The sequence below is a fragment of the Ovis canadensis genome, chromosome 18, assembly GCF_042477335.2.
Source record: "Ovis canadensis isolate MfBH-ARS-UI-01 breed Bighorn chromosome 18, ARS-UI_OviCan_v2, whole genome shotgun sequence".
Classification (NCBI taxonomy): Eukaryota; Metazoa; Chordata; class Mammalia; order Artiodactyla; family Bovidae; genus Ovis; species Ovis canadensis.
In genome coordinates this window covers 74511189-74527005 of record NC_091262.1, presented here as the reverse complement: position 1 = coordinate 74527005, position 15817 = coordinate 74511189, and the positions used below count along the sequence as shown (strand labels likewise).

The 15817-nt window shown below is 48.2% G+C and overlaps 1 long non-coding RNA gene across 1 annotated transcript in view; it reads right to left on the bottom strand.

Moving 5' to 3' along the window:
- Positions 1-3414: 3414 nt before the first annotated feature.
- LOC138423955 (uncharacterized) overlaps positions 3415-15817 on the bottom strand; it is a 43190-nt gene continuing 30787 nt past the window's right edge. The window contains exon 2 of the long non-coding RNA XR_011250539.1: positions 3415-3731. This is a non-coding gene — a long non-coding RNA (uncharacterized lncRNA). The remainder of the gene's footprint in view (positions 3732-15817) is intronic.

The following is a 15817-nucleotide window of genomic DNA, read 5'->3' as shown; positions in this document are numbered from 1 at the left end:
TTAAATTGTGTGCTGACCTCCAACGTGACCGGTCACTGGCCTTGGGGGTCCTGTGAAGATAGAGCAGGCTCCAATACTCCTTTGCTGGGGGACCTAGAGTTTGGGGACCTAGATATCAAATATGCAAATTCACAAACCATATATTAGCCACTTCAGTGGTATGTGATAGGGAACTGCTCCCATGGAAGCGACCTTTAAGCTCCTGCTGGAAGAAGGAGAGTTTAGCTGGGAGGGTGGGCAGGGTCAGGGTAGGCCGGCAGCTTGCAACCAGTGTAGAACTGTAGGTTTTGGGTCGCTAGCCTTTGTAACTGTGTAAGCCAATCCCTTAAAATAGACCTTTCTCTGTATATTCTATTGGTCCTGCTTCTCTGGAGAACTCTGACTAATCCAGATTTCTCCTCCTTCCCTTGGGACCCCCTCTCTTCTCCTCCCCCCTTCATGTTGGCATGGAGAACTGTAGCTCCCAGCCCCCCGCTGCACCCCTCACACCATTTCATCCCCAAGGTCCTGGGAGGTAGGCTCCAGGGATACCAGAATCAAACTGTGAGCAGCACAGTGACCAGGAGCCCCGACTGCCGGGTCTGAGTCCGAGGTCTGGACCTCACGTGGGCACATTGCTAAACTGCTGGTGCCTCAGTCTCCCCATCTGTAGGTAAGGGCTGATTCTTTTGGTACGATATCTATCTCGTGGACAGGGTGAAGGAAGAAATACACCTGTTCTCTATTTTCCTGATGGAAATCCGGGAATCAGACAAGCGAGGTTCTGTTTTCTCTCCACACTAGAGGCTCAGCTGCTGCTGCGGTCTCCTAACCCCACAGGGCCTCCGTTTGCTCATCTGTCAGATGAGTAGGACCAGCCCAGCTCGCCGGAAGGCTCATCCTGGGCTGCTTTCTCCCCAAGTGAAGGCAGAGCCAAGTGGCTGTTCCTGGAGAAAATGATGGAAGACGCTCTCCCTGGTCCTGGTAGGGCTGAGCAAGATTTGGCTGTAAACAATCGCAAAGAGTTGGACATGACTTAGCAACTGAACAACAACAGCAACTATCTCAAGATGCCATTCTGGACTTTTCTCTCGTGCTCTCCAGCCTCCCACACATCACTGAAGGGCAAATTACTGGCTCTTTCCATCAAGATGGAAAAATACTTCCGACTTATTACAGACCCTTGTGCCAAACTCAGCAGCTGCCAGCAGTCATGGGTCATAGCCAACCGCTATAAACCTCTCTGCTCTGGGGAGGCTCCTGAGATATCTGGGCCCTTCTCTAACTGGCTAAATAGACCAACCGACCTTGAACCTTAGACCGGCCCCACCCTTTTCAATTGATGGGAAAACCCCTCTGCACTGAAACATCTGGCAACTGAGCAAGTCATGGGGTATGACCCAATGGGTTTATCCTGGAGCTCATGGGACTAATGTTTGCACAATAGATCATTCACTACTCATTCATTTACAAATACTTTTTAAACACTTAGTATATTCTAAGTGCTGCGGATATAGCAATGAACCAAACAGGCTAATTTCTGACCTCATGAAGTTTACATTCTAGAGGGAGGAGATTAAAACAAAATAAGCAAACAGATAGACAAGATAATTCTAGATAATAGGAGTATAGTGAAAAGGGAAAGCGAAAGTTGCTACTTGTGTCTCTTTGTGACCCCATGGACTATATAGTCCATGGAATTCTCCAGGCCAGAATACTGGAGTGGGTAGCCTTTCCCTTCTCCAGGGGATCTTCCCAACCCGGGATTGAACGCAGCTCTCCACATTACAGGTGGATTACCAGCTGAGCCTAAGGAAAGAGAAATAAGGTGTGACTGTAGGAACTACTTTTGATCAGGAGAAGATGATGCTCTCCGAGAAGATGACGCTGAAGCTGAGAAGGAAGTAGCCATGAAGTCAGGAAGGGGAGCTTTGCGGCAAGGGGAGGAGCAAGTGAACAGGTCCCCTTGGGGCCTGGATTATAATGAGAGCCATACATATAATGAGAGGGTACAGCATACGAGGGTGGGCGCCGAAGGAGGTGATGCATAGCCAGCAGAATGTGCAAAAAGAGGAGGCTTGCATTAGCCAGGGTAAGTTAACACTAGCTGCAATAACAGAACTCCCAGCGTTCACAGGCTTGAGGGTGCAATGAAGGGCTGTTTCTGGCTCACTTCCTGGCTCTATGTGGAAGTAGGGTAGTCTCTCGCCCTCAGTCTTTGAGGGATCCAGGCTCCTGATGCTGTGTAACTCTGCCTACTCCCTGCCTAGTGCCTGGGAATCCTCCGTGGGATGCTTGCACCTAACTGGTACCCAAGGGAAGAGAGAGATGGTGGGGAATTGTGCAGTAGTTTTTAGGAACAGGATTGACTTCTGCTCACATTTCATTGGTAAGAACTCAGATAGCTGATCTCTCCGAGATGCAAAGAACTGGGGGTGGGAGGTGTCCAGTCATCCACCAGAGGTATCGGTGAAAACCAGCTCCGTTCTTCCTTGGTACCAGAGTGGGTGGTGAGAGGGACCAGACCTTATAGGGCCTTATAGATCACAGTGAGGAGTTGGTTCATTCCAGGTGGGCTGGGAGGCTGGTGAAGGTTTATGAAGGAAAGTACATCACCTGTTTTACGTTTGTGCTTTGCCTCTGACTCTAAACTATTGTGCCATGTGTGCAAACATGAGCCATGGAAACTTCTGGGCCTCCAGTTTGATTGTCTATAACATGGAGGAATAGGAATTCAGATTATAATTATTTCTTTAATTAAATTTTTAAAAATTTTTCTGTTTTTTAGATTTAAATGTATATTTTTAAATTTTCACAATACTGTGTTGGTTTCTGCCATACAACAACGTGAATCAAACGTAATTATACATACATGCCCTCCCTCCCCTCCCCCATCCTACCCCTCCCCCATCCCACCCCTCCATGTCATCCCAGAGTGCCAGACTGGGCTCCCCGTGATACACAGCAACTTCTCATCAGCTAGAATTCAGATTATTTTCAATATGCTTCTCCTCCACATCTGTACCTACTCTATGGTTTTTTGGGGGTTTCAGGAAATTAAGGGGGAAATTAAGGGGTGGAGCTCATTCCAGGACAGTGCTAGGGCTCCAAAGCAGAATGTGAAGAGGATGGGAAGGCCACAGGAAACCTTTCCAGGCCCTGGTAGCTGAGCATGGTCCAATCCCTGCTCCTTCTCACCTTCCAAGTAATTACACAGAACGGCCCTCACTGCACTTCCTACCTACTGGGTTACTGACAAACACACGTTGAATGACTTGTCTTCCCATTCCTCTCCTGGACTGCATTCACACACCTCCTACCAGATTCCACACAGCACCTCCTCCTACTGCTTCCTCCTGTCCACAATGATGTCCTGCTTCTCTGAAATCCAACAAATCTTAAGGTGTATCTGACCCAGTTTAGTCATTGGCTTGCTCATTTATTTACTATTGTTTAATTTTTAAAGGCTCAGGTCTATGGAGTGCTTTTTAAAAGCAGTTGATTTCAATATTTTCTTCAAAGGCACAGCCTGCCTTATGAGGTAGGCAGCTGTCGGATTAGGCTAAGCAGCAGAAACGAATCAACGCCTCTGTGGCTTAAGCATGAAGGTTTATTCTTGTTCACATCATAAGGCAATTGGGTCCTTCTCCAAGCTGTGATCTGGGGACTCAAGCCTGTTTTGTCTTGGGGCTCCACCATCTAGTTGTTTCGTCATTGTTTTGGTTCATCTAATCAGTTCGGGGGCCTGAGACCTGGAGGGTAAGAAGAGAGAGAAAATCAGTGCTCATTTGTGGGAGACTCTATGAGACAGGAATGCAAGTGGCAAACATCATTTCCTCCCACTTGTCATTGGCTGGAATATGGTCACGTGGTGTCATTCAACTGCAAAGGAGCCTGGGAAACAGAGTTTGACAACAGTCTGCAAAGAGGTGAAAACTGATATTGGTGAACACTTAGCAGTATGGCCCTGGTAAGATTATTTTAGACATGAGGAAACAGGGGTTCAAGTGAGTGAACCCCTGACCATGAATCACCCACGATCACTAGGCTAGGAAGTCGGGTGGGGGAACCTTAGCTCAGATGTCAAAAGACAGCAAAGTGTTCACAGCAACATGTTAACTGAAAATGGTAGGACATAAAAAGCAGATTTGATCTGATAGACAAATAAATTATATTACTTATTTACACACACACACAAAGTCCACATATAGAAACCAGACTGAAAGAAATACATAAAAGTGTCATTGGGTCATATCTGGATTTTATCTGGTTGCTTGGACTATATAAGTTTAAACTTGCCTTCATATTTTGTACAATAAGAAAACAATTGCCACTACTTTCTAAAATTAGTAAATTAATTTTTCTTAAATGATCTATTTCCATGAAAGCATATCACAAGAACAAAAGTTGCCCTTTGGAGCATGTAACAATATCATTCTCACCACTAGTTGTATTTCTTACATGCGTGATTCCAGCTTTTTATAAACTTCAAAGTACTCTTGCATATTGTTGTTTTATGTATTTGCTAAGTAAGACCCCATGCACTCTCCACCAGGTCCTGGTGAGATTCTGGATGAAGGGACATAGACCCAGGAGTCATTGGTTGACTTGACATCCGTGAAATTGATAAATTCAGGAATAAAGTCAAGAATGGATTTAGTGATTGCCTGCCACGGAGGGCTTGGATGCTTGGTGCCGTGGGATTTGGTCAGCTTCCTGTTGGCCTGTGGGCCACAAAGGAGAATTCTTGGGCCATCAACCTTGATTCATAACTCAGTGCTGTGAATGCTGGCTGGAGATGGGTAAACCCAGAGCTGAAGCCCAAGGCATCTCAAAAGTCTGGGGACAAAGGTCAGATCTCAGACCAGACCCATGCCCACGCCAGGGCTCTTTCTAGAACCTCATTTCTTAGTCATCAGATGGTTTGGTGGCTGAACGTTCTGCAGTGCTGTCTCCGAACAGAAGGACTCTGCCCACACAGCTGGGCCTGGAGCTCTGCTGTGTCCTTATATGCGACTTTGAAGCTAACCAGAAACTCTGCCGGCAAACACATTGTTGGGATTTATTGTTTGTGTAACTCAGAATCCAGGAAGAATAAACAAGGCCATGTCTGCCACCCACTCCTAGGAGTCATCAGGATGTCTTGTACCAGACCTGTCCACCCAGGCATTCTGTGAGGGAGTGTGGTGCGTGCACACACACACACACACACAAAACACATGCACACACATACACGCTTACTCACTCACTCACTTCTTCTCTGTCTAATCAGATCCCTGCCCCAAAGGCAGAGCTGCCTTTATTACCCTTAAGGCCATTATGGATAAAATACAGAACCTGAAAAAATTAAGCCATATTTGGGAAAGTTGAGGGACCTCCCAGGAGAAGTGTTGAGGCTGCTCTTACTCTTATTCCCTTCCTTCCAATCAAATTTAAACCATTATGTACTTTTTATCTTCAAAGCTATTTTGGAAACTTGGGACAGATCGTGGTAAGAGGGGAATTTTGAATTTACAGGCAATCATGTTAACTCTTTCAAGCCCATGGCTGCCATTTTCAAGGATTTGGTGGCAATACAGACAGAAAGGAATCTTCCATTTTATAGATGGGAAAACAGGCCCCAAAAGTAAAAGGATCAGGTTAGAGGACAAGCAAGTGGAGGGGGACCCAGTTTTTCTAACTTTGTATCACTGCAGATAACTTAAGAGGAAGGTCTTCAAAGTTAAAAACACCTTCTATGGAATCCTGGCTCAGACAACTAAAAATCCTACAACGGTGGGTGAGTTACTACTGAACTTTAATTTTTTCCTTCGGAAAAATGAGGTAGTTTCTGGTTCACCAGAATAATGCTGGGATTAAATCTGATGGTAATCAAGTGCTTAGCTTAGTGCTAAGCACAAGGAAAGTGCTGGAAATACATGGCTTCCATGCTAAATCTCTTCAGTCATGTCTGACGCTTTGTGACCCTATGGACTAGGGCCCGCCAGGCTCCTCTGTCCATAGGATTCTCCAGGCAAGAAAACTGGAGTGGGTTGCCATGCCCTCCTCCAGGGAGATCTTCCCGACCCAGGGATCGAACGTGGTGTCTCTTACGTCTCCTGCATCAGCATGTGGGTTCTTTCCCACTAGCACCATCTGGGAAGCCCCGGAAACACATTGCTCCACTATGACTGCCCCATTGTCTGGAGAGGCAAACCAAGGCTCAGAAAGGTCCAGCCTTTGCAGTGTGTGAATCCAGGGCCTGTGTCCCTAACCACCACACCATGCAGTTTGTGCAGAGGGAGAAAAACTCTGCATCTCAAATTCCTTTCAACAAGAGCATATTATGTCTTGAAAAGAAACTCCAGAGCTAAGCCCATGTGGGACACAAGCTGAGCATACAGGGACCTGAGTGAGGACAGAGGAAGATGCTGGTGAGTCTGATGTGTGTATGTGTGGAAAAGAGGAGGGTGAGATGGAGCAAGGAGGGGAAGAGTTCAAACCTGGGCAGAAGGAGACGAAGCCCTTGGCCACACCCGCCTTCAATTGTTAAACTCACAAAATGTGGCCCCGGAGGCGCCCTTGGGCTTCTGAGTGGAACCCTGAGCTTGCATCAAGCCAGCATCCAGGATACAGGAGCACAGAGCTGGAGAGAAGAGCTCGAGGAAGCAGATCTTGGAGAAGTCACAGAAATCACTTTGGGGGTGGCGGGTTGGGGTGCGGAGGAGAAGGACGCTTTGGAGATTCAGAGGCCGTAAGTTAGGACTTTGGATGAAAGGTCTCCAAATCTCCAAGGGGCAGGGAGGTCCAGATGACCCCTTCGTTCAATGTGTATAAGTCAGTTGAGTTAGTTTTCCATGAACCTTGGGAAGCCCAAGACGTCTGCTCTTTCCATCCAGATGAGTACAGCTCCCTTGGCTGCATCTGACATCCTGGGGTCTGCTGGTTTGTGCTCTGAGCTCCAGGACCAACACTGCCAAGCTTTAAACACCCCATCTTCTCGGCCTCTGGCAGAATCAGAGCCTCCTGGGTCACCCAGAACCCCCCAATTCCTACAGATGCTCTAAACATTCCTCATTTGACCCCATCACCCAAGCTCCTCTCCCACCCCCACCCCCTTTGGCTGAGCCCTCGGGAACTCAGAGTCAATCCAGAGTTCTGCTAATTTAACTTTGTACTAATTCAAACCCAGGCCACCTGGAACATGCTTCCTTTGCAATCCTCTCCAGAGGCTGGTACTTTTCTGTCACACGCCACAGTCTCAGGATCTGGAAATAGCTGGCAGTTCTGCTGCGCTTCATTCCACTGCCAAGCTGCTTCCTCCCTCTTCAAGGCCTCCAGCTCCTTTGAAGCGCATTGTCCATGTTCATGACCCTTGCCCCTTCTCGTGGGTGTCAATTTCCTGGCTCCCCGATCACCCCCCTTAGTCTTCAGTAATGTTAGTACTGATTTACTAACTCTTTCTCCATCACCATGCCCTTCACCGTTCTCGGGACGTGCACATCTATCTTTCCTAGAAGATGGATTTTTGTTCAAATGATTTTTTTGAAGAGTTGACCCTAGAAAAGAGGAGTGAGAATAGGGCAGGTGGAAAAGCTAAGCAATAAAGTTCTCTCTGCTGGAGACCCGCTTTTGCCTGATCCCATGCGGAGCTCTGGGGCATTCATTGTACCGCAGGGCTCGTTGCATCTCCAGGGAGCCATGTCTGTACCTACTGCCAGCCTGCTGTTGACTGAGGTCTGCAGAGTGCAGGGAGCTTGGCTGCCTGGAATCTGAGTGGCAGTTATGCCACCATCTAACCCCAAACAACTTCTGATTGCCTGATCTCAAAGGACAGTCAACCACCTTCTCTGCCACCCGTTTCAGCCACCCACTGGCAATCTCGATTCGAAACCTCCCACTTTTCAACTACTCTCTCTTATTCTTCCAACTCATTTCCTCTCCAATCTTTTCTTTTCTAACCATCTTCTCAATCCTCTGCCTGCACCTGTAGTCTGATTATCATCACCATAACTGTATGCTCAGTTATGTTTGACTCTTTGCAATCCTGTGGGACTATAGCCCACCAGGCTCCTCTGTCAATGGGATTTTCCCAGCAAGAATACTGGAGTAGGTTGTCATCTCCTCCTCCAGGGAATCCTCCCAATCCAGGGATCAAACCTGTGTCTCCTCCATTGGGAGGCAGATTCTTAACCACTGCACCATCTGGGAATCCTCATAAGGAACTGCAGAAGACCCCAAGCAGGTTATAGCTGGAGAAAATGATGCAATGGAGCTGCTCTTCTCATTTCAAATAAACTGTGGAAAATTCTGAAAGAGATGGGAATACCAGACCACCTAACTTGCCTCTTGAGAAACCTGTATGCAGGTCAGGAAGCAACAGTTAGAACTGGACATGGAACAACAGACTGGTTCCAAATAGGAAAAGGAGTACATCAAGGCTGTATATTGTCACCCTACTTATTTAACTTTTGTGCAGAGTACATCAGGAGAAACCCTGGGCTGAAAGAAGCACAGGCTGGAATCCAGATTGCCGGAAGAAATATCAGTAACCTCAGATATGCAGATGACACCACCCTTATGGCAGAAAGTGAAGAAGAACTAAAGAGCCTCTTGATGAAAGTGAAAGAGGAGAGTGAAAAGGTTGGCTTAAAGCTCAACATTCAGAAAACTAAGATCATGGCATCTGGTCCCATCACTTTATGGCAGATAGATGGGGAAACAGTGGAAACTGTGGCTGACTTTATTTTTTTCGGCTCCAAAATCACTGCAGATGGTGATTGCAGCCATGAAATTAAAAGACACTTACTTCTTGGAAGGAAAGTTATGACCAACCTAGACAGCATATTCAAAAGCAGAGACATTACTTTGCCAACAAAGGTCCTTCTAGTCAAGGCTATGGTTTTTCCAGTGGTCATGTATGGATGTGAGAGTTGGACTATAAAGAAAGCTGAGCACAGAAGAATTGATGCTTTTGAACTGTGGTGTTGGAGAAGACTCTTGAGAGTCCCTTGGACTGCAAGGAGATCCAACCAGTCCATCCTAAAGGAGATCAGTCCTGGTGTTCATTGGAAGGACTGATGTTGAAGTTGAAACTCCAATACTTTGGCTACCTGATGCAAAGAGCTGACTCATTGGGAAAGACCCTGATGCTGGGCAAGATTGAGGGCAGGAGGAGAAGGGGACGACAGAGGATGAGATGGTTGGATGGCATCATCGACTCGATGGCATGAATTTGGGTAGACTTCAGGAGTTGGAGATGGACAGGGAGGCCTGGCGTGCTGTGGTTCACAGGGTCGCAAAGGGTTGGACACGACTGAACGACTGAACTGAACTGAATGAACATGTTCAATAAATCCACCTCCACTTTCCTAGAAATTTCACCTCCATTTTCCTGGTTTATGGCTTCTTCCTTCTCTCCATCTTTGACATTGCTTTCTTCCCTTCCTCTTGGCTGATGACCTGTTTCCATATTTTATAGAGACAGTATTTAGATGGAGACATCCCATCACCAAGGCCTAGTTTCCCAGGATTGCTCTCCACGTGCTCCACAATAGAAGACATATCTCTCTGCTTCACTTGGCTCAGGATTTCCTTCCCCCTCACTCTCTCAAGGTCTTTGCTTCTATAATTATCTCCTCTTTCCCATCACCAATGATTCTTTCTGCAGGACTGCTCAAAGATGCCCAAAGAGCAGCCTGACTATACTTCCTACTCTGCCCACCACCCCACTTCCTTCCCAGCACCACAAAGAGATGTCTATTTTAAAAAATTTATTTGAATTTCTATTTGAAATATAGTTGATTTACAATATGGTGTTAATGTTGCTGTACAGGAAAGCCTTTCCATTATACATATGTGCTTAGTCATTCAGTCATGTCCAACTCTTTGTGACACCATGGACTCTAGCCAGCCAGACTCCTCTGTGGAGATTCTCCAGGCAAGAATACAGGCAATACAAGTTGCCATGCCCCGCTTCAGGGGATCTTTCCAACCCAGGGATCAAACCCAGGTCTCCTGCATTGCAGGCAGGTTCTTAACCGTCTGAGTCACCAGTGAAGCCCAAGAATACTGGAGTGGGTAGCCTATCCCTTCTTCAGGGGAGCTTTCTGACCCAGGAATCAAACCAGGGTCTCCTGAATTGCAGGTGGATTCTTTACCAGCTGAGCCACCTGGGAAGCCAGTTATAGATATCTATACATTCTTTTCATATTCTTCTCTATGACAGTTTATCACAGGATATTGACTATAATTCTCTGTGCTATAAAATAAGACTTTGTTGTTTATCCACTCTCTGTATAACAGTTTGTATGGTGTTTTTGACCTCTATCACTTCTTTCCTTTACTTAATAGTTAGCATCTGCTAATCCCAAAGTCCCGCTTCACCCCTTCCCTACTCCTCTCCGCCTTGGCAGCCACAAGTCTGCTCTTTATTTCTGTGAGTTTGTTTCTGTTTTGTAGATAAGTGCATTTGGATCATATTTTTTTAATCAATTTTTACTTTATGTTGGAGTATAGTTGATTTACATATATCATAGTTGATTTACATATATCCATGCTTTTTCAGATTCTTTTCCCAGGTAAGTTATTACAGAAAATTGAGTAGAGCTCCCTATGCTAAACAGTAGGTCCTTGTTGATTACCTATCTTATGTATAGTAGTGTGTATATGTTAATCCCAGACTCCTGATTTATCCTTCCCCCTATGGTAACCATAAGTTTGTTTTCTACATCTAAGAGTCTTTTTCTATGTTGGAAATAAGTTCATTTGTATTGGTTTTTTTTAAGATTCCATTTATTAGTGATGTCATATGATACTGGGCTTTCTTTGTCTGATATACCTCACTTAGCAGGATTATCTCTAGGTCCATCCATGTTGCTGTGAATGGCATTATTCCATTCTTTTTAATGGCTGAATACTATTCCATCGTACGTATGGAATTCCCACTTCCCACGCAACTCTCCCCATTGCATGTGTGCACCTCCTCTATCCATTCCTCTGTCTGTGGACACTTGGGTTTCTTCCACAAAGTTTCCTTGACTTGTTATCTCCACTTTCTCACCTTCTGCTCCTGCTTTCCTAAGCAGGATCTTGTCCTCACGATTCCCCACGAGATGGCCGGAGGTAGCCATTGCCTTCCGTCCTGCCAAAGCTCAGTTCTCTGTCTCCTCGTCCTCGACCTCTTGCTGTGATTTGGTGTCACTAGCCACATGGTCCTTCTGGAACTTTCCCCTCCCTAAGCTTCCCACCGACAGGCTTCCCACCTTGCACGCTGTACCCTCCTTTTCAGCAGACCCCTCAAGGCCGGTGTGCCCCAGGGCCAGCCCTCAGCCTCCCCCAGCCTCTGCCCACACTCTGCAGTGGAGGGCATGCAGCCCATGGCTTCAAAGACCATCATGTGCTGACTCCAAAGTCCCTGTCTTCATCCCACGTGTCTCTGGACTCTTCCTCTCTGGGTGCCAACCTCACCCCTCCACCCACGTGAATAACAGACCCCTCATGCCTAGGGACAAGGCTGAGCTTCTGGCCCTCAACCCCACCTCTCAGTCTGCCTCTTCTTGAATCTTCCTCAAGACCGTAAACTGCATCCCTGGCGGCTTTCTGGCTCGGTCAGAAACCCAGGGGTCGCCCCTGATTCTACTTTCCCCTCAGAGCCTGATTCCAAGCCGCCTGGTAGTTATTCCTGGGAGCCCCACCCCCGCCCCAGCCCCGCAGCACTCCAGCTGAGCCCAGGTCACCGCCAGCTCTCACCTGCTCCCCACGGGGCTCCTGACAGGCTTCCCACTTCATCCTTCCCTTGGAGCTGAGTGACCTCATGGAGGCCTGAAGCTGACATGGAGGCCCGCTGACGTCAGACCACACAGTCCCCGGCCTAACGCCCCCCAGTGGCCGCCCGCCACACCGCAGATGGGAGCCAGATCGTTACGGCACCTCCTGGCCCTGCTGACCTCACGCCCTCCCCTGCTCCACGCCATCCCTCTAAGCTCCAGCCACACAAGCCTGCTTTCTGCTCCTCCTGCCACGCTCTCCTGGTCTCTCAGGGTCTTGATAGTCCTTCATCCTTCAGATCAGATTGTTTTGCCTGAGATCTTTTTTTTTTAAATTAAAAAAAAATTATACAATTTTTAAAAGTTACTTTCCATTTACAGCTATTACAAAATATTGACTGTTTCCCATGTTGTAGAATACATCTTTCAGCCTATCTTACACTCAACGGTTTGTAGCTCCCTCTCCCTGACTCCCAAGTGCCCCTCCCCCACTCCCAAGTGCCCCTCCCCCACTCCCAAGTGCCCCTCCCCCAAGTCTCCTCCCCACTTTCACTGGTCTCCACTAGTTTGTTCTCTGTATCCGTGAGCATGCTTCTTTTATGTTTTATGCACTAGTTTGTTGCATTTTTCAGATTCCACATATAAGCGACATCATATAGTATTTCTCTTTCTCTGTATGACTTATTTCACTTAGTGTGATCATCTCTGCAAGGAGATCAAACCAGTCCATCCTAAAAGAAATCAGTCCTGAATATTCATTGGAAGGACTGAAGCTGAAGCTGAAGCTCAAGCTCCAATACTTGACCACCTTGTAGATGCGAAGAACTGACTCATTGGAAATGACCCTGATGCCGGGAAAGATTGAAGGCATGATGAGAAGGGGATGACGGAGGATGAGCTGGTTGGATGACATCACCAACTCGATGGACATGAGTTTGAACAAGCTCTGGGAATTGGTGATAGACAGGGAAGCCTGGAGTGCTGCAGTCCATGGGGTTGCAAACAGTCGGACATGACTAAGTGACTGAACTGAACTGATGAGCACCTCTAGTTGCATCCATAGACAGCTGCAAATGGCATTATTTTGCTCTTTTTTATGGTTGAGTAATATTCTATTATGGGGCTTCCCAGATGGCACAGTGGTAAAGAAGCCACCTGAAATGCAGGAGACTCAATCCCTGGGTCAGAAAGATCCCCTGGAGTAGGAGATGGCACCCCACTCCAGTATTCTTGCCTGGGAAATTCCATGGATAAGGAAGCTTGGCAGGTTACAGTCCATGGGGTTGCAAAGTCAGACGGAGCTGAACACACAGACACATAGTATTCCATCATATATGCGTACCATATCCTCTTTACTTCTTGGTGGCTCAGATGGTAAAGAATCCGCCTGCAATGCAGAAGATCTGAGTTCGATCCCTGGGTAGGGAAGATCCCTTGGAGAAGGGAATGGCAACCCACTCCAGTATTCTTGCCTGGAGAATCCGTGGACAGAGGAGTCTAGAGGGCTACAGCCCATGGGGTTGCAAAGAGTCGGACATGACTGAGTGACTAACATTTCATTTTTCGCTTTTCATCCTCTTTATCCACTCCTCTGCTGATGGACACTTAGGTTGCTTCTATATTCTGCCTGAGGTCTTGGTGTTGCCTTCTTATCATTCAGAACTCAAAGCCTCAGGGAGCTCCCCTGACCACCCAGGTTGCCCGGGCACCCTCTCCACCCACCTTCATCTCGTCTCCTTCACAGGCTTCCTCAGTCCCTGACATCATCTCGCTTATATCTGCTTACACATTACCATGTGGCCCCACGAGAACGTGAGCTCCTTGAGGGCCAGGTTCCACTTGAAGCTTCTATGACCTGTGGCTGCGGGTGTAGGAAGATGTTGCTCATCCTAGCTGTTCAGGAAGTGTTACTCACCTGACAGATTCAGACCTGCAGGTGCCCAGAGGTGACAGCCAGCCCCTCAAGGTGAGAAGAATAAGCAAATGTTCAAGGGTTGGTGGCAGGAAGCCCCTTGCCTGTGGTGGAGCTGGCTCAGGACACCAGAGGACGGGGACACAGAGGTTGGCAAAGCACCAGGAGCTGCCAGGGTCTCTAAGCTCTGCCAAGATGATTTCCTTCAGGGCCAGGGATGAGAAGGCGGCCACTTGGAGCAGGAAGAAATGCATCCGTTAAACCCAGTCTCCTGCAGCCAAAGGCAGGTAAAAACAACCTCACCTTCACACTCAGGGCTCCACCTGACAACAGTTCAGAAGAGGGACTTTTGCAGCTGAGAGGCACCATCCAGCTAGCCTGAGGCTCTCCATCAGAGGCCGTCACTGCGTTCAATTAAACCCATCAGTTCAAATTCACCAATGCCTATGCCTTATCTTCAGCTCAGTGGGGAGCAAAATGGGGCTGGTTGCTTGAAGAACTAGGCAGGAACCCAGCAGACCCACATCAAAGTCACGGCCTAACCATACCTGGGGCTGTGTCTCAGGCTCCCTGGGCCAGGCCCTCTGCCCTCGACAGGGCTCTCCGAGGGGCAGAGGCAGGAGTAAGATGGCGCTGGACACTCCATCTGACGTTGGATGGAGACTGGAAGGGCTCCAGCGTCAGTGGACCTTAGCTGAATCACTGAGCAATATTTTGAACTTTTTTGAGCCTCAGTTTTGTCATCTGTAGGGGGGCTCCTTTACCCTAGGATCAGACAAAGAGCAGATGAAGCTCTGGACTTAAGGGACATCCAATCAAAATGGTCAGGTGGTTTGATATTTCAAATACTGGTGCACAGTGGTCAGCTCAGGCAGGTGGGACTTTTGGCATTCCCTGATGTCTATTATAAAAGAAAAGCTGACCTGCCAGTTAAATCATAGCACTTTAGGTAACACATAATAAGGGCCCAGTAGATGTTGTTGCTTCCTTCCATCTTGTCTTCTCAGAGGTGAAGTGGGAAGAGGCCACAGAAAGGTCTCACCAAGCTGGCCCCATGGCCAGGGGCCTGCTGACACTTTGCTGGAGGGCTCTTCTCTGAAAGCCACATCCTTTGTGTCCTGCATTCCTGGAAGCCCCGAGCGCGGTTGTGAGTGTGGAGTTCCAGCTCCCAGCAAAGCGCTTGCCCTGGGGTGGGGCCACCTTGTGAACCGAGCGCTGAGTCAATGAGGAGATGACTGTGCACCCTGCCAGGTGTTGGCATCCAGGGTGGCACATGTGATGGGGTGACATTTGAGGAGCGGCCCAAAGGAGGGGAGGGAACGAGCTATACAGGTCCCCGGGGCTGAAGCTTTGCAGAAGGAAGGGCAAGTGTGAGGCCTTAGCATGTATGGGGCCTGAAATGCGCAAAGCACACTGGGAGGGGAGAGGGGTGGGGGAAGGGAGGGAAGGGGGAAGCCTGGGGCGGATCAGAGTGAGCCGGGAGAGCAGAGGGTTAAGGAGAGGGAGGACTATGATGGGCCGTGGAGCCAGAGAAGAGACCCACATTGTCTTTTATTCTAGGTGGAATGGAAGGGGACCGCTGCAGGGTTCTGAGCCCAGGAGAGTCAGATCTAACTTAACCCCTTAACAGATGACTCTGGCTGCTGTGTGAATAGACGAGGAACTTCCAGTGGTTAGGAATTAACCTGCCAAAGCAGGGGACGCTGGTTCGATCCCTGGGCAGGGAAGACTGCACATGCTGCAGGGCAACTCAGCCTGAGAGCTGCCGCTACTGAAGCCAGGTGCCCTGGACCCGGTGCTCCGCAACGAGAGAAGCCGCTGCGATGAGAAGCCCGCGCTCCACAACCAGAGAGCGGACCCCGCTCGCTGCAGCTAGAGGAAACCTGTGCACAGCAACAAACACACGGTCAGCCAAGAGAAAACAAAGAAACAAAATTAAAAATTTTAAAATAGATGAGGAGGCAACAGTGAATAGCCGAGAACAGTTATGAACGTTTTCCGACCGTTCAGGGCAGAGATGGCGGTGGCTTGAGCGGGAGGTTCGCCGGATGTACATGGATTGCCCTTCATAATGAAAAGCAAGGTCAGCCCATGTTCCCTGTGGACACTGTCGTGGAACTAAGACGGCAGATATCTTCCGGCACTGATGTGGGGCGGGTGCTTTTCGTGCTAGTTCACC